The 20,063-nt window shown below is 33.8% G+C and overlaps 1 protein-coding gene across 1 annotated transcript in view; it reads right to left on the bottom strand.

Moving 5' to 3' along the window:
- LOC129218596 (homeobox protein aristaless-like) overlaps positions 1 to 20,063 on the bottom strand; it is a 279,444-nt gene that overhangs the window by 116,449 nt on the left and 142,932 nt on the right. The window lies entirely within an intron of this gene.

Raw genomic sequence — 20,063 nt, 5'->3', positions numbered from 1 at the left:
AAAAAAAAAAAAAAAAAGAAAAGGACCCTTTTGCGAAATGTTTAGACACATCCTCGAAAATCGATATTGTTTTTTCAATTAAAAGCAAAACTAAAAATGGTAAGAATTACTAATAATATGAAAAATAACCAAAACGAGGGGAATTATGCCATAACCTATTAATGATAACAATGCCTCAGTATAACGCTTCTACAAAATGCGTTTTTAGGCTTCTGCAGTTTCATTGTAAAGTCACAGCTCCTGCTCTTAGCATATAAGCAAACGTTATTTTAATCACTTAATTGCTTTTCAAACTGTTGGCAACGTGTCCTTTTTCCTTCTACTGTTGGCATACCACGCCAAAGCAGAGGAAGAAAAATACGCTAATGCACGGTTACGTGTTGCGCTAATTATTAAGAGTGAAATTTCAATGACTGCTGTCAGAATTATTAAGCGCAGTATCTTACCGCAATTAAGTGTGGCATGCTAGAGGATCTGACAGCTGCTGTATTCATGTAGATTGAAGAGTACATCCGTTGAAGAATTTATTCATAAAGACTTCGTTGATGTGATTTGTGAAATTCGAACATCAACTTTCAAACTCTTCTTAAAACCTTATACAAAACATTCCACTTAACACCTTTTCCCCCCATTAACAAGAAAAATGTGCTTTTCTTACATTTTAACGAAATACACTAAAGTTATTTTTCACATTAATTACAGATAGAAAATTTCATCGAGAATGATTTTATTGAATGGATCACATTTCCTCCTTTTATAACCTTTTTTTTTCGTGTCTTTTGAAAATCGTACCACATTGTCATTTTGGAAATTAAAAAAAGGAGTGAGAGCCCTTCGAGTTTAGTCAAAGGGTGGCTCTGAGCTACCTATCTACATTCATTTATTAAGAACCGTTTACTGACAAAATATTGCAGTTACTTTAAAACCACCATAATGCAGAAAAAAAAAAATGCTGGGGGGTACTAAACGGATCGTCCCGCTTCTTACCCAGCGCAAAACAAGAAAGTTCAGAGGATGCTTTGGAAACAAACGAGTGATATCAAAGAATTCCGATACTAAGCCGGTTAAGGAAATTGACCGTTAGAGTGTAACATCATTAAAGGTTGTCTGAAATTAGAACTTCAATTTGAAAACAATTGCTCCGAATTTCATTCTTTCCCCTAACGTCATCGAAGACGGCCCACAAAACTGTGATTTCAAAAAGTTTCCAGGGGAGAACCCTCAACACTTGAACTTAAGTTCAACTTGAAACCCTGGTCCGATAATGAAATTTGTTTAAAATCGTAAATGAAAGTCCTGAAATCCTTCGTGGTTGGGAGGACGAGAGGGAGAGAGGGTCCGGCCATCTCCTTTTGGTGGGTTCTCGGTTGTTAATGCAATAAAATATATTTGCATTTCCAGCAAAGAGATGCATAGTGCACATTTATTGAGAAAAAAAATATTACTGGACAAAAAAGGGAAAATATTGCAATGTACCAAAAATCGTTTGAAAAAATCGATATTTGGTTCATTTCACAAAACAGGAAGGTTATTCTGCCGTACTAAGCACAGACGTGGTATATGCAGTAGAGCTCCAAATGAGAAATTGATGATTAAAGTTTTACAACTCGTTTCTTTGATTTGTGACTTAAATGTTCAACTCGCGGTAGTTATTAAATAACTTATCTAACCTAAGTAAAAGCGTATTTTTGTAAAAATCTTTATTTCAAATTAATGAATGTAGTAACGAAAAATTTTTTTTTCAAAACCTTTTAATATACTAGGTTAATTTCACCGTAAGTGACTATCACTAGTCACTTTTGGGAGTATCTGCGCAGATACGACCTCGCTTAATGTGTCATTAAATAATACTGAAAACATCTGCTTTATTTGAATTTTGCTGTCGCTTTATTTTGTTAATACAAATCGAACAGAATTTGCCTTCTGAATAATACCATTTTCTAAAATTTCAGACATTCAAAACTGTTAATCATAATAATTTTCTCTTCTTTACAATTTAAGAATGTGTTAATGCTGTTATTTATATTGTTTTCTTTTCTAGATTCATTTTTGCAGAGCATGAAGATAATTTTGAAAGCACACGATACTTAAACAAAAATATAAGTGGCCGTAGAATGAAATGCCTTTTTTTTCTTTTGCATAAAAGAATGTAGTTGTAAATATTTTACATGCATTTCATTTTTAAGAATTTGCATTTTAAATTAAAATTTAAATAGAAAAAGTTCATAACTTCCTTGAACAAAAACTATAACAAAGTTGTTATAGTTTTTGTTATCGACCTATATGAACTATTCAAAGGTAAACTAATTTTAGTACTTTCTTACAACAAACTGCTACATTATTAAATATGCCGCTTTATTAAGGCACAAAAGCTGTTTCCACATAATTAATAAGGAAACGAGATGATGTGTGCATCACGTGACTTCCTTTTACACCAATTTAATGTTATTTCTCCAGTATTAGACCAAAAGACTGGCGATATATCGCCAAGTGTCCGCCAAATTATAACACTTGAGTTTGCATCGAAATGAACAATAATTTCTCCCCAAAAAGGTGTAAAAGATCCCCTTAGGATCACCCGAATGCAACCAAAAGGAGAGGTGCACACTTAGACCTCTCTAGGAGTCTACGTGCCAAATTTCAACTTTCTGGGACATACCGTTCTTGAATTATGCGACAAATCAAAAATATGTATTTTGATAAGCTCACAGACAGGAATGCAACGATTTTTTTGTAAAAACTATCCTTCCATTACCGCTAGAATTCACCAAAGATATGCAATGCTACCATCAATTTTGTACCTAAATACAGAAAAGTTATTACATTCGAATATAAAATAATTGACTTTTCTAGTTTTTTGACTTTGTTGTTGAGACAATAAACATATATTATAGAAACGTTGACTGAAAATGGAACGAACTTAAGTTGCTTCGATTGCAATGAATCAAAATTTTTTTTTTTTTTTTCAATATCTTTTCGAAGGATGAAATTATCCTCTCAACTTCTGCAGATGTTATTGGAAGTACTTGAAAAAATTAACTTTGTGTCTGCATGTCTCATTCTTCATGAATATTCTTTTACTACTTCAAACACATGTATATGGGTAAAACTGAATAACTATGAGAATGACATTATTGTTTTGCGACTCAAACATTTTAGTCACTCTGACCTACTAAACGCGTCCTAAATAAATGCTGTAAGTCAGAATCTCTGACCGAATCTTTTTTAATTTCCTATTGACTATAGGAAGGGACAATATCCCTTTCCACGAAAAATGATTTCCCATACATTTTTCTTTCTTAATGAAATACAAAATATTTGGCAAAAATAATTTCTTCAGTAAGAAAACTAAAATCGCCTGAAAATGGCGATATATTCTATACATTTTTATGGATATATATGCAGCTACCGTTCCCGAAAGAAGCAAAAAAGGCAACTGTATATGCACTTATGCGGTTTTATAACGCGGATTCTAAATGTACCTACCCCTTTTCATCCATTAAATAAATGATTTTGATCCGTTTTTCAAAGATGGGTTTCACTGATTCCTGTAAATACAAGTTTTAGTTCGCATGGTAGCTTTTTCATTTTGCTTAAAAAAATACAAAATAAATATCGTTTCATTCATAAAAGTACATTAATTCTTGAAGACAAACAAAATCAATATGACTCTAGTGTATTTTTTCCGAGCAAATTTTTTTTGTTGTTGTTGTACTGCCCATTTGCATCCCCCAAAAATTAATTTGTGGATACGCCATTGAAAGTACACATTAAAAAAAAATTGACACCTTCTTGATTTGAGCCAATTGCGTTGAAGTTTCGACCAAATTCTGTTTCTTGATGCTTTTTGCAAAATTAGTGAAAGAAAGTATTTTTCCGTTTTCGATGATAGGTAGTTTGGAAAAAGTACCATGGATGACACTAAAATCAAATAAAAAATTTGAGGTATCATTCCTTCCTTTGTGACAAATGTGTTCATACTTTGGCAATTTCCTGTATTTTAAACGTTTTTAATAAATTTTGTTTTTGCCGAATACTACATATTTTGTCACTTGTGATGGATTTTTAGATGCTTCCTGTATTATAAATTAGCTGCTTATTAAGCAGTAAGTTACCGTCCTTAAGCCAGGGCTAAAGCAAAATCACGTGCAATATACCGACAGCCCGGTTATATTGACTGGGGAAGAAGTTTGTATATTTTCTTTGTTTGGCAACCACTTTTTTCATGTTTGACAAAGTAGAATATTCATTCGACAGATTCTACAAAACTGTGTTAATTGTATTTTTAAGTCATTCAATTTTTAATAACTTTTTAGGTTAGAGATAGAATATCCAGGAGGCAAACATCAACATTTTCGACACGTGCTTTCTTCAATTTTCATCGAGGCCAAAAAAAAAAAGAAAAGCTGAAGCAGTTCGGGACATTTGCAACGTATGCGGAGAAGGTGTCATAAGTGAGACTACAGCACAGAAATGGTTTGCAAGGCTCATAAAGGGCAATTTTGACTTCGTCCCGAAGACCTTCTTAATTCGATTGGAAGGACATGCTGTTCTAAGAAATGCTCAAAAGGAATGTTGCGGTCACGAAGGAGCTTTATATTGCCCAGCTACATCGCGTGAAGGAGGAAATGTGACAGAACCTCAACGAGAAAGCTAAACCATTCACCTTCACGACAGCACCTGGCCCTATTTTTGGCCCCAGCTCGAATGGGAGGTCTTTCAGCATCCACCGTATTCTCCGGACCTTGCACCGACGGATTACCATCTTTTCCGCTCCAGCCGAACCATATGGCCTTCGAAAATGAGGAGGACTTTAAAAACTGGCTCAACAACTTCTGCGATGCCAGACCGCACTGTTAAAAATTCAGGAAGATTTTCTGGTAATTGTTACTGTAAAATTGCATCGCCGACGCATCGCTGATTTTTACGGTAATTTATACCGGAGAAATAAGCGATCCCAGCGCCAATTGGTTGCTGTGGCCTACCGAGGAAACCGTAAAATTTTACAGTAACATTTGATTTTTACGGTAATAGTTACTGGCAACATGGATGCCAGTAACAATTACCGTAAATTTTCCGGAAAATTTTTAACAGTGCGGGCAGTTTTTGTCGGAACGGTATCGAAAATGGGTCGAGAGGAGGGAGGAGATCGTAAACAGCAAAGGCGAACACATAATTGAATAATTGCTTGTTATTCCAAATGATTTTTTTTTAACAAAACTCTACGAACTTCTTCCCCAACCCCAATATATCAAGAGACTGTAGTTTCGTCCATGTTAGGACGCATCAGTCTTGAATAATGAATAACCGAGCTGGAGGCAGATGTCATTTCATTGAAGCTGAAAATCACTATAAAGACGAAAAGATGCGATTGCCTTAAAAAACAAACAAAAATGTATACAATATTGAAATTAGACAATATCTGCCGATTGAAATCGGATAATTCGAAAAAAAATGCTGAATTTCACCGCTAATTTTTGACTTATAAAAGAAGTTCTTTAGTGCTTTTTAATGCTACTGGATAGAAACGCTGCCATTGACAAAAACAAGAAAAAAAAATGAAATCGGATAATACCTTCCGGCCTGAAAATTGGAAAATAAATTAGAGAATTTCATCGTAGGAAGTGATAGTATAACCTTAATAAGCATCTTCATTGGGCCTTTGTCAGCACTTTAGCGCTTCATTGGGCTTTTGTCAGCACTTTAGCCTTCTAATAGTCGTTAAACACCGGGAACTTAGAAATCTTTGTTTAGTGAGAACGAGTCTGACAAGGAATCTAAATATCCCACGTCGTTAATTGGAAGGAAATATCGCTTTGACGTTAAAAACGTTCTCTGAAAATGACTAGACATCCCTAGTTATAAAAGTGAGGAGGCCTTTAAAGCAGGGAGGGGGCAGAGAAGCGAATGGAAAAATCGCGTGCTGGCTTCAAAAGTGGAGGTCTGCCTTTTTGACACAAAAGGCCAGCTCTGTTGAACACTTGATGAGTCGGACCGGTAATTAGTTGGAAAGAGCAACTCAGTCGGAACGGGAGCCGTCCACTCGTAGTGCTCTGGAAAGTGTAGGTCGGAACGATTCGAGCTCGGATCAGGAGATTTCTAGCCGGACCGCTCACGAGAAGTTATGAAGATCACGAAGAAGTATGATAGATTGAGGACACTTTCGAAGGCATAGCCGTGTCCCAGGGGGAGGGTTTTAGGGGTTAAACCCCTCTCATGGGAAAAAAAAATCAATGAATCATTAAATGATTTTCCAAAACGTATTTTGAGTTTTAATTAATTTTAGAGTTAAACTCTGATACAGTATTCACCCTCTTTAATATCTCCCCATCTTTAACAATTAACATCTTCCTCAATTGTAGGATTCCCAAGCACCGTCGCTTCTAAGTGCTTGAAAAAATTAACGATGGATGAATGGTTGAAGAGTCTGGCAATGCTGTAAGCATGCAGGGGAAAATTATCTGAAAGAATATTAAACAATGATGTAGCCCCCCCCCCAAACAAAAACTTAGGGGGCGGGGGAAAACGGTTACTTTGCTTACTATTAGGTTTTTTATGGTACGCCTTTAGTGTTGGATGAATTAGCCGTTTCACACATGAGAAAAATGTTTCTATGCGAAACAGAATTTTTTTTTCATAAAATTTGTATTTTCATTAAATTTCTGTTCAATGTTATTTGATGGAAATACAAAAAAAAAAAACTAGCACTAAGTGGCATAAAAGGAATATGTGTGTCTTTTTTTCCCCCTTTTACAAAATGTTCAACTGTACAATTAAGATTTCATTAAAAAAACACACTCACACACACAAAACGTATATAAAAAAAAAGCCTAGTTATCAAACTAAAATGAAATGAACTATTCAACACGCGTAGTTAGTTTTCCTTTGACAACGTAAGTTACAAAGGGAAAAAGTTTCAACCCCTCCCTTTATGAAATCCTGGACACGGGCCTGTTCGAAGGGATGGAGCTTAGATACACTGCGCTTCCGACACATTTTTTAGTTCGGCCCTAGGGAGAAAAAAGCACGTAAAATATATTAAACTGAAAAAGGTCCTTAATTTGACCTTTTTTTAAGGTTAAAATGAGAGATGCACACTGATTAATCGGCACTTATTGGTCATCGGTCACTTTGCTTTTATTTGTAATAAGCCAATTGTAACACATCACTCGGCTTATTTTTTTTTTCTTACGAAAATTACTTTTGTCTTGATCAAGAAATGGTGCTGATTGAATGAATTATCCCTACCATTAGTTTCGAACTTTAGCTATCTTTAATACTCCATTTAATTCAGAATTTGCAAACGATCGTGAGAGGGGTGAGAATGACGAATTCATATCGTTTTTATAAAAAAAAAATGCAAATGGATAAAAGAAGTAAAATTCAAAATGGAATTTTAAAGGGAAAATGAATTTTAAGTTCGTATTCAGGAAAAAAAAAAAGATTTTTTAGGAACTTGAAACTGAATTTTTTTTTTTTTTTTGGTGGGGGGGGGGGGGGGAGCGAGCTGAAAAAATAGCAGGCATAGCTCTTTTTAGGAACATTTGCACAATAAATAGTGCTCATTTGAGGGAAAAAGCATTGGGAAAAATTCATCTGCTATAAATGTAATCTATGAATGTCGAATCTTCCACACTTCTTGCAGCGAAAGTTCCTATGCCAAAAAAAAAAAAAAAGATACAGCTCCTAATAGTGAAAAACATGCATTTATATATCCAGCACATTTATTTTCAAGGGAAAAAGAAAACTTTTGTAATATATAGTTATGTTTGTTCTGTTCGCCACTACCTGTTGAAAATCGCCAGCCATAGAATTGATGCAATATACCAGACACCCCGTTTATCACATCCTGAGACTGCAGTTTCGTTCTTATTAGAACTAATCAGTCGGGAATAGTGCTACATAGAATTCATTTTCAATCGTCCGCACAAAGAATATAACAAATATGTAAGGTAATGTAAGAAATGTGTAAGGAAAATATGTAAGAGCAATTTCATGAGAATAGTGAGCAAAACTAATTCACACCTTTGAAAATGTGATTTTGTGAAAGGCAAGAAATTTTTTTCAAACAAAATGAATTAGCTGAATAGGCTTTAATCCTGATCGCACGCATATTATTTCAATTTTTTCTTCTATGCTTGAAACTTTTTCTGCGGTTGTACAGATTTTTTTCCTTTTTAATTTATCACATTGTATGTGTTCTTACTCATACATCCAATTGAGAAATGTTGTGATCGTTTAAGTTATAATAATTTTTAAAATATTGCTATCCATGGGTGATAAAAACTGATATCATTATTATCTATACTTTTATCTACTATGTGCGCTTTTGTTTGTCTGAAGTTCGGTGTTCTTGAGGACCGCTGTGACTCGAGAGTCGAACGAGGTACCGATCGATTCGAAATTTTTCAAACAAACAATAGGACCAATAATTTCGTCATTTTAAGACTTTAATTAGCGGAGATATTAATTGAAACGTCAATTAAGATTACGTTACTCGGAAATTTTTATTTCTTGACTGTTACCCCTTTGCATATGGGTTAGTAAATAAAGATTTAATAATTGCCTTAAAAGGGGAGATTTTTGGCTGCTATCGAAATCATAAAACAAACTTTTCGTCTAGAATTTTATTTTAAACTAGTGGTACTCGCACGGCTTTGCCCGTAATAGAAAATTGAAAGGTCTTTTGGTTCGCCTGTATATTTACAAATAATGTATGATGAATTTTCTCGCCAATTGGCTTGTGCCCATGTTACGGTTCCACGTTATGATAATTTCGTAATTTTCTCGTCCATCTTATGAGAATTTTGTCCTTAAAATTGGAATAGAAAAAGAACCACATCGAATTTTCGAAAAATCGCTTCGAGGTGCACACCCCCATGCTACAAACTAACTTTGTGCCACATTTCATGAAAATCGGCCGAACGGTCTACGCGCTATGCGCGTCACAGAGATCCTGACAGACAGAGGGACATTCAGCTTTATTATTAGTAAAGAAGATTAGCTTCATTTCTTTTTTATTCTGATACATAAATCCTAAAACTACATTTTAAAGCAATTGTTTCGTCTAAAATTTTATCTTAAATTAGCTTCATTTTTTTTTTTTTTAATTCTGATACATAAATCCTAAAACTACTTTTTAAAGCAAATGTTTCGTTTAGAATTTTGTTGTAAAAAAAAAAAGAAATAGCTTCGTTTCTCTTTTATTCTAAGTAATGATTTGTATTTCTTTCTGTTGCCATTTTATTTACACCTGGATTTTTTACGAAAACAACCTACCCGAAACATTACCTACTAAAATATTTTAAGAATTGTTTCTGAGGGGAATTTTTTCAGCTGTTACCCAAGTCCTGAATAGTGAGGTTAGGTAGCTGAAAAAAAATTCACTGCTGGCTACTAGTACTCCTATTTGGATTCAGATAGTACATGGGTAGACGAGACCAAAAAGCCCGGGACACAAATTTTTCTGGTCCTCTAGCGGCGTTGATGACGTCATCAACATGGCCACCAAGTTTTGTGATGCGAGACTACATTTCCCTCTGTAACTCGGATTTGTATTTTGATATTATTAGTGATTTTTAATCAGGAGAAAACGTGCTTTCTAACAGTATATTTAGCATTATCATTCATGTTTAAAGAACCAGAAATATTTGAAAGTTTTTTAAATTATTTGATCTTTACTTTTATTTTTTGACACATTTTGCAAGATTACTTGGAATTTGGTATACGTAACTGAAAACGTGTATTTTGCTTTTTGTTCATCGAAAAATTACCTTTCGAATTGTATGTATTACTTTTATTATAATACAAACAGTTGTCGTTTACAAAACGATATAGCATAGCACAAAAAGTCAATATGGCAACAATGAAATTAACGCTGGTTTCAAGAAGTAATAGAGTAACTTCAATAATGCATAAGTATTTTAAGTAAGTACAAATGTAATTATTGTAATTTTTTAAGTATATGTAAATAAATTTTAGCTTATTTAGGGGTATTTGTAGGATTAGTTTCAAACAATTGAGAATAAGAAAAAAAAAACACTATTATCCAGAATCAACAATACATTGTCAAAGACAGAAATGTAAGACATCCAAATAAAACAGCAATCTTGCTGATATTATGCAACAATACAATAAGTTAAAACAACGTATAAGGCGCAAATTAGCAGGAAAACTGTGTACACGTGTTTCGAGGTCACAAGGAATGCTTTTCAACGCTAAAGATGTGAGCTTATGGAAGAAAAGACATCCGCAAAAGTTTTGTCGGATGAATGAAAAGGGGGTTCTTTGTAACCTTGAAACATCTGTATACGCTTTTCCTACTAATTAATAAATCTTCTTTTCTTTTGTATGGCGCATGCGGGTGTCATTTATTTTTATTTATAGATAAATGGAACTTCTCTTCAAGAGACTTTTCCAATATTAACATCATGTTCGACGACTTGCTATTGATCAGAATGGGTTTGTACTTTGTTAACACTTTAGTTAGAAATGTAGTTTATTTATTCGTTTTCTTATCAAAATTCTTATACTTATGTAAAAATCTAAAAATATTTTCTACTTCACTGTGACTTTCCTGAATGCAAATTTTCAAGGAACTATGTAATTGCTAAATATTATTTCGTCAAGTTAAAATCGAGACAGGACAACAAACCAATACCGGTGTGGTGACAACTAATTACCATTGGTTATGCTGACAATTGGTTGTTCTCGAAATTCAGTGACATATGTTTAAAATATAATTACAAAAAGGATTGCTTCAGTAGATGGTGGAATAAACTATTCATAGAACAAATACAGTTGTTATTCTACTTGAATTTAAGTTTTATTAAAAGGACAAGTGTGGTTAAAAACACGGTGCAATTAATAACACTAAAATGATATTCATAAACCAACGTTGATAAAAATATCATTTTGTATTTATTCCACTACTTTTATTTATTTATTGGTATTCTACTAACTCGTGTTCTTGAAGCCAAACTTATTCATCAACGGATTGATTTTTGGTACTGTCTGATCGAAAAAGAAAATTGACAGTTAAAATAACGGTGGATTTTAACAGGTAAAATTGAAATCTCTTCAATTGAAAGCTGTATGTTATTTTCCGCGAACATCGAAAGGACCGGTATTTGAGCTAATTTGATATTGGTATCTCGAAATGCTAGGTATTGAAATCTTACAGAAGTTGGTCAGATGTAAAAAAAAAATATGAGAGAAATGACTAACGAAAAGGAAATGATTGTTTTGATGCACACGTATCGGAGGATGTTATATAGCACAGCAAAGAATCAGCGAAGTCTTTAGATACATATACAAGTACATAGTACTTGTATATTACTTGGAATTGTTCAAAGGGTGCCGCGTATCGGAGAAATACTGGTGTGAGATGAGAAAAGGCAATTCCTTCTCAATAAAAGTCTCTTTGCGCAACGTTCGCCATTAATTGACCGTGTTGAACTCAATTTCTCAATTCGGATTTTCATTTTTCACATTTATTTTACGAAGACAACCAGTAGAAATGAAATGGTTTGACAGAATGTTCGCATGCTTTTGGTTGCGTGTTTTTACATGCGAACAAAATTGATATTTTTGATCTAAATACTTATATCATCGGAATCGAAATGATACTTTCGTGAAAACACATACAATTACAGAACATAGTAAGAAACTAAGTTCTGAAATTTATAGCTCATTTCCAGCTATTTACGATGAAAGATGATCAAAAATCTTTCGCTGCTAGTCCCATTATTTAATTGTTACTTCAGAATTTCAGCATTAGCATACCTTTTATGTGACAAAAGTAACGGAACAATCGGTCCCTTATTTTTTGAGAAACTCTTAAAATTGCGAGTTTTTTAAAGTTTCCCGATACTTAGGGTGCATATCTACTCTTCTTGTTTAGCTTGATTATAAAGATGCCTTTGTCACGCATAATCTAAACGAATAGTTTGTACAGTAAAATCCTTCTAATGCGGATACTAATGGGACGATTTTTTTTGTCCGCAATAGTTAGGTGTCCGCAGGATAGGGGTTTAATAATGTTATTTGCATTGGAACTAGGGAATTAAAAATTGTCCGCATTAGAGGTGCGTCCGCCTTTGAGAGGTGTCCGTTGGGGGCGGGGGGAAGTTACTGTATTTCCATTTCTAAATAGTGTGTCTCTAGGAATAATTTCCATCCAATTGTGAGCCATTATTAGACATTTGTAGCTTTTTACAGTCCAAGTTTGGATCACCTCATCATATTTTTATAGTATTCAAGTACTTTGAAGAAATCTATAGCACTCATACAAAGCATAAACATTGTTTAGCTTGGGAGCAAAACTACGGTGTTCAAAAAGGATCTTGCCCATATAGGATCATATAACACTCGAAGCAACCGAACTGGTCGGAATTTTCTCTGTATAAATCAAGAAAACTGGGGAAAAGTTTTTGAAAAATGATATCATGGGTATGATTTCTGGGTAAGTAGATTGTAAAGAAATGAGTAGTTGTTCAAATTTTATGCAAAACCAGTTTCAGATTGTTTTTTCACTCTACAAAAACCTATTTCTTAGCCTCCGAGGGGCCCTTATAGGATTCCGGCAAGTAGATGAAAACTATCTCTGGCAAACGATAATCACTTGTGTGACAAATACTGCAGACATGCTGCTCTGAGTATTTGGATGCGTACAGAAGCCTGATCAACTCGACCCAGTCAGACATTGTATGTCATCCGGAAAGTGCAGTTTCTTTCCTCTTATGGACTCATCAGTCTGGAAGAGACCTTAACCGAGCTGGGGTCAAATGTCATCTCATTGAAGCTAAGAGTGGCAATAAACTGGTAGCTTAAGTAAAATTATCACAACAACATGAGTCCGCATCAATGGCACGGTTCAACTTTAGGTTTAGCTAAAGAGTGAATAACCACTCTTTAGCCAGGGCTAAGGCATAACTACAAGCAATATACTGACTCCAGCCTAATTATTCAACCACTGTTTACTTGTTAGTCTATGTCTAGTCTTCATTAGTAACTATGAACAAGTTCTCAGAAGCCTCTGAAAGCATAACCGATATATTGCTTCTAGTTATGCCTGGCCTAACAATTTCCTGCTTAATAATCTTTAAGTACATATAAATATAACATTAAGCTAATTTTATTTTAAAATCATAGTTCTTTTATGGTGTTTAAATTATTTGTCAATGAGTTATTCTCGTTTTGAATGAATAAGACTTTGTCATAGATAAGTCTTCAATTGATATAAACGAGCTGATGTGTGCATCACATGACTTCCTTTTACTCCAATTTAATGTCATTTTCCCCTTATTGGCAATTTTAATGTGATTCAATAGTTTACTCTCTAAATATCGCCAACAATGACCAAATTGAAACCAGATTTTAAAAAAAAAATCGCTAAGTTCGTCGCCAAGTTGGCGACAAAACTTGGCGACCAAAAGACTGCCGATATATCGCCAAGTGTCCGCCAAATTATAACACCACTTGAGTTAACATCGAAATTAACAATGATTTCCCTCCAAAAAGGGGCAAAAGACTCCCTTAGGATCCGAATGCAACTAAAAGGGAAGGTGCACAACTGTCCTCGTACCAAATTTGAACTTTCTAGGACATACCGTTTTTGAGTTATGCGAGATACATACACACATACATACGTACCTACAGACGTCACGAGAAAACTCGTTGTAATTAACACGGGGATGGTCAAAATGGATATTTCGGGTGTCTGTACGTTCCTAGGCATATATCCACGTGTGGTCGAGTCGTAAAAAAAAAAAACAACATTCATACGGGGGTGAGCAAAATAGAAATTAAGGTCGATTTTTTAGTGAAATTTTTTTCTCAAATACAATACTTCCTTTTTTGTAAAAGGAAGCAAAAAGAGGACCACAAAATGTGCGCTAAGAGCAAAACTGCGCATACAAACTAGTGTAGATATTTTACATAATACTTTTCTCACACTGAGACATATTTATATTGTTCATCATCATTCTATCTAGTAATTTATCTTGTAAATGATAGTACACAAAGTGAGAACATTTTTTTTTTTTTTACAATTGAAATTGTATTGAAATGTTATTGTTCTCAATTTAGCAGTAATTTGGCATCTTCGAATAGAAATAATAAGTATTTTCGATTGAATTTTTAAAGAATTTTCCTAAATAAAATAATAAATAAATGAATAAATGAGTGAAAAAAATTAGCAAATCAATAAGAAAACAAGTGAGTGAATAAATAAGTGTTGTGAATGAACCCGTTAGTTAATGACTAAATACTCAAATGGTTCAGTAAATAAATGAATAAATATATGAAACAAACTATTTCACTTTGCCCCATTTAAAAATCAACATGCCTAATATACAGGGTGACCAGTAATTACTGCGTTAAAAAAAAATCTCAATTTCTCGAAAACTGTTTGGCGTTTCAAGTCCAAACTAGGCGGTTAGATTCAGCGTGTTGGCGGATTTTTTTTTTTTTTTTTCTTTTTCGTAGTCTCATTCAGTTGGATTTTGTTTTTTATTTTTCAGTGAAAATGTAAATAGCGTTCCTGAACGCATTTTCATGGTTCGAACGCATTACTCGAACAAAAACAGCCCAATTATGACTCAAAAAAAGTTTGCGACTGAATTTAAGCTTAAGACAACCAACAGACTCAATTCTGAACGATATGTGAAAATTTTGGGAAATCAGTTTATTCCAGCAATTCAAAGTGAGTCAGATTTCGAAAGCATGCGATTCATGCAAGACGACTCACCACCTCATCGTCCCAATGAAGTGCTTGATCTGCTTGAAGAACACTTTAAGGAGCAGATTTTGGCTTTAGGGTACCCAAAATCGAAAAATATGGGATTTATTTGGGCACATTATTCTCCTGATTTGAACCCCTGCGATTCATTTCTGTGGGGAAATATCAAAGACAAAATTTACGCTATAAACCCCAAGAGCATTGAAGACCTGGAAACTGCGATTCAGACTGTTATTGAAAGCATTGAATCTTCGACCCTTCAGCGAGTGAAGCTGAATTTCGCTATGCATTTGCGCCATATTATAGCTAGAGATGAAAGAAACGTCGAACATGTATCAAATTCTCATGTATTATACTTTGTTTTAAAAATTAAATGTACTTTTTTGAATCAGCAGTTTTTGATTAATCATTTTTTAACATCAGCGCATTAATTACTGGTCACTGTATCTCTCTCTCATATATATATATATATATATATATATATATATATATATATATATATATATATATATATATATATATATATATATATATATATATATATATATACATTTAAAAAAAATGATTTCCTTGTTTGATTTCTCGTAAATTAAATGCTTTCTCTAGTTCACATATTGGTAAATAATATCACCAACAGTTGACAAATTGAAACAAAATTTTAAAAAAAAATCGCTTGTGTGACAAATACTGTAGTCGGCGATATATCGCCTAGTGTCCGACAAATTATAACACAACTTGAGTTTACATCGAAATTAACAATGATTCCCCCCCCCTCCCCCCAAAAAAAAGAGGCAAAAGACACCTTTAGGAACATCCGAATGCAACCAAAAGGGAAGGTGCACAACTAGACCCCCTAGGAGTCTACGTTCCAAATTTCAACTTTCTAGGACATACCGTTTTTCAGTTATGCGAGATACATACACACATACATACGTACGTACATACGAACGTCACGAGAAAATTCGATGTAACTAACTCGGGGTTCGTCAAAATTTATATTTCGGGGTCTGTACGTTCCTAGGCATATATCCACGCGTGATCGAGTCGAAAAAAAAAACTCAACATTCATTCGGGAGTAAGAAAAATGGAAATTAAGGTCGATTTTTGAGTGAAAATTTTTTCGCGAATAAAATACCTTCTTTTTTGTAAAAGGAAGTAAAAATCATCATCTTCCATAACATTTACTCTCACTTATTCATTTATGAAATTAGTTTCTTACTCGTCTATATATTCATATTTTATGTATTTTTTATGTGAAATTTTCGAAGGTCAAACATTCATTTAAAGTTCTCACTTCCGAAAACAGTCCAGGAAATCTCAAGAAATTTTTAACACATTACATTACTTCTTGACTTGGAAATTTCTGAATTATTTCCTTGCTCTTTCGAAATTAGTTTAATAAGTATTTTGCAGAACGAAAAACAAACTGAGGCACATTTTCTTAAAAGTTAAATTTTAAAAATTTGCCGGGTTTTTTTTCTTTTGGAATCCCTTCCTCCCCATCCCCTTGGACTAAGCACCCCCCCCCCCCCCAATGATTTTTAAATCCTGAAGCCACTGCTACCAGATATTATCGAAAACAAAAAAGGGTGAATTTGGCGTCCGGTTAAAAGGTCTCGTATTGCTCTGGCACTGATGCAGATTTTTTTTTTTTTTTTCTTTTTTTAATGAAGTAGTGTTCCGTTCTTCTTTGGGATTGGACATGGACCATCTGGTGGCGACGGCAACAAAATTCACTTTTGGTGACAACAAACCAGTTTACGGTAAACTAATTAATGTTTACCAAAATTTAAAAACTTTTTTTTTTTATTTCCATTAAAAAAATTTAAAAAAAAAAATAAGGTAAATGTTGCAATTACGTTCTGCGGGATTTAAGCTATTCTCTTTTTTGGATTGAAAATATTTTTTTTTTTTTTTTTTTTTGTAACTCCAAATTACAAAAAAAAAATAAATAAATAAATAAACGTTACCAAAATAAAATATTTGAAAAATGAATCCATACACTTAGATTCATGTTTCAAATCTTTTACTTTTATTACGTTGTTTATCATATCATTTATTTTTTTATCTGCAAAAAGGGAACCATTTTCATTTTTTTATTCGAAACAGTTCATTAAAACAAACAAGCAACAAAATTGTTCAATGGCTTTTTAACAATTCTGCATCCAAGTGAAAGCAGACATACAGAAACATTTAACAGGCTATTTATCGTATAAAATGTACCGAGAGTTTAGTCAGCAATAAATTCAAATCTTTTATTAACAACTCTGCCTATATGAACGTTTAAGAGGTTGGTTATCAAAACAATATAGAGAGAGTTCAGCCAGCAATAAATGCTAATATGCAAGTGAAAGCAAGACAACCGTTTATCCACATTGCAATTTCTACCATCTCCCTCAGCAAGCGAGCACATTATCCCTCCCTAATGAAGAATTCCATTCGGACATTACCCAGTCACTCTGAAGGGATGAGCCCGGTAGCCAGCATGTAGAGAGCTGGTGGCCCCTCAAAACTCCAGGGGGTCCCGTTAATGATGGGACCTCCACTGCTGGGTGGTCCCAAACATTTCTTGTCACATCACATTCGACTGTGGTCCTTGTCTTGAGGTTCGTCAAATGACGTCAACGGGAAGAACTGGAAATTGCTTCTCCCTCCTTTGAGGCGGCCCACGCTCACATTCTAAGACTCGATTGTTAATCGAATCCCCTTACACTGCCCATCGTATGAATTTACCTTCCATGCTAATGAGTCATGCAAGTAGAGTTGACGAACTTATTAAGTACAGTCGAACCTTGATATCTCGAACCTCCTTATCTCGAAATCTTTGATGTCACGAAAAAAAAAATTTTCCCCTGCATTTTCTATAAAAACCCCCAATGAATTTTCCATAGTTATCTCGAAATTTATTTTTCGAAACCCTTGATATGTCGAAATTTTTGCACAAAAACAGGTTTCAGTTGTTGTTTTTCTTAGGCAATTTTTGTAGTAAAAACAGTTCCAGGGACCAGTTTTCATCTCTCTTCTTGGAAACTTTGATTAGGGGATTGAAGCAAGATAATAGGGAAGTGTTGGTATGAAAGGGGTGCTGTATCTTCCCCAGAGTTTAGAATCTTTGCGCATTTCTCTCGAACATTTTGTCCACTTTGAGGAAAGGGGGTTGATTTGTCGCCAGTCAGATTTCATGTGAAAACGGAAAATGTGTTCCTCATTTTCATCATTTTGCTTTTTTAACTCCTACAAAATGGCTACTGAAAACTTTTTTGAATGTGGGGAGCTAGCTACTAGTTGAAGATAAGGGTTTTTAAATTTTTAGGTGAAAAACGAAGTTGAAGTTGTTGTTCATTTCAAAATCTCTTCCTGTGCACTTTCGACAATTATAAAATTTCAAATCTAGTAAAATATTGAAGACTACTTTATTGATCGTAATTCAAAGTGGTCTCATATTACATATATAAATGCATATAGCGTACGTGTATATAATTGTGAGAATTTCTAGTGTAATTTTTTCAAAACCTTGATAACTCAAAAACTCGATATCTCGAATTTTTTTAATGTCCCGAGAGATTTGAGATATCGATGTTGTACTGTATTACCGTTTCTTACAATCAACTCATTTCGTATTTCCATTCATTAATAGTTTCTCAAATGTTTATTTGTCTCCAGCTGGAAATTCATTTTAACCCCATTCGAAAAGAGTTCAATGAATGAAAGTGCTTGTTCTTTCAATATCCATTTTAATTTATTAAGACTTCGGGATGTGTTCACTATTCTATTAAACACACTTCTATCCTAAACACAGCCAAGTTGCTCAACTCAAAGTTGCATCTCTTATGCACGCATCCTCGGATTTATATTATATTTTGCTAATAATAACTTTCTTTGGAAAAGAAGTATTTCTTCGAAACGAATTCAATTAATGGTTATAGTTTTGATTAAATTTCAAACATTGTTTCACGTATTTTGAAATATTTAGGCATACTTTAGGGGGATTGAGGGGGGGAGTGACAATTCACTTTGTTTTGATAATAGAAAGCTGAGAGAATAAAATCATTATATCTGCGAATATTGTATGCTTGGAAAAGCTGAAAATATACTCGTACTTAAATCGTAGAATTACCCTCTAATAAGAAATATAATAAAATAGTTTCTCCTTTGCATACACTGTTAAAACTACAGGTTGCATTTGGCACTTTTCAAGGGTGAAAAGCTTGTTCACCAGCGGCACTCTTTACGGTGCCGAAATTGCACCCTTAACACGGACGAAAAACAAGCACCCTTCCCCCAGCGTGCACCACGGTGAAAAACGGAACCCTATGGCAGAGCATTGGCACCCTTGGTTCCCCTGTTACTGAGCCCCCCCCCCCACCCCTCGGTTTTGTGTGCATTTCCGTAAACAATTGTATACATTATCATTTATTATTTTGAGTTATAAAAAACTAAGTCTTGGTACATTTTCTACATTGAATAATTCTGAAAATGATTAAAACTTGTACTTTAAGGCATTTGATCACATTTCAGCTTTCGAACATAGTTTAGAAGTGTTCATGACTTAAATTTGTCTGCCGTGCACTAATTTTCGTACATCCACTTGGATTGCTCAGTAATTTTAATATGTTATTGACATTTACTGCAGCACGATCGTACCGAAAATGAAGAGCGTAGGTACTATTTGTAAATCATTTACACGAACAATAAATATTCAATTATATTGCAATCATGAAAAAATAAAATCGTTTCATCACGTTCGAAATTTTAATCAAGAGCACTATATTAGTACGTACGTATATATGATTCGACATTTGAATATCCGTATAGAATATAAAAGAGCATAAGTCTTTAGATAAATTAAAAGCCAAAACAAATTCTAACGAGTTATTCATTCTTACTATTACTAGAGTGACGAAAAAAGCTCAGTCATTCGCTTTAAGCAATAACGCCAAGGAAAGCTAGTTAACTTAGACACGAGATAATAAATAAAAAAAAAATCGAGACGGAGAAGAAATTTCTTTTTCTCAATCCGCTTTCCTGTTTTTTTTTTTTTTTTTTTTTTTCGTGCTTTTATGTTTTTGTTATTTGCATCATCGTAATTAGAGTTTCCGTTCACTTGCTGAGTGCATCTAACAATAAATCTCTTAGTTAAAAATTCACAAGATTGTTGACAATACAAGCAAGTAAAACCACATAGTCAAAATTAATAGTTGAAATAACTTTTCAAATATCATCTAATTTAAACGTTTTGATTACTAAATGTTACTTATCCGGTGCTGATAGCTATTTTTAGGTAAAATTTATGCATGACAGAAATAGCAAATGTACATAACGA

This window comes from Uloborus diversus, chromosome 3 (genome assembly GCF_026930045.1).
Source record: "Uloborus diversus isolate 005 chromosome 3, Udiv.v.3.1, whole genome shotgun sequence".
NCBI lineage: Eukaryota > Metazoa > Arthropoda > Arachnida > Araneae > Uloboridae > Uloborus > Uloborus diversus.
This window is presented reverse-complemented; position numbering and strand designations above follow the sequence as displayed.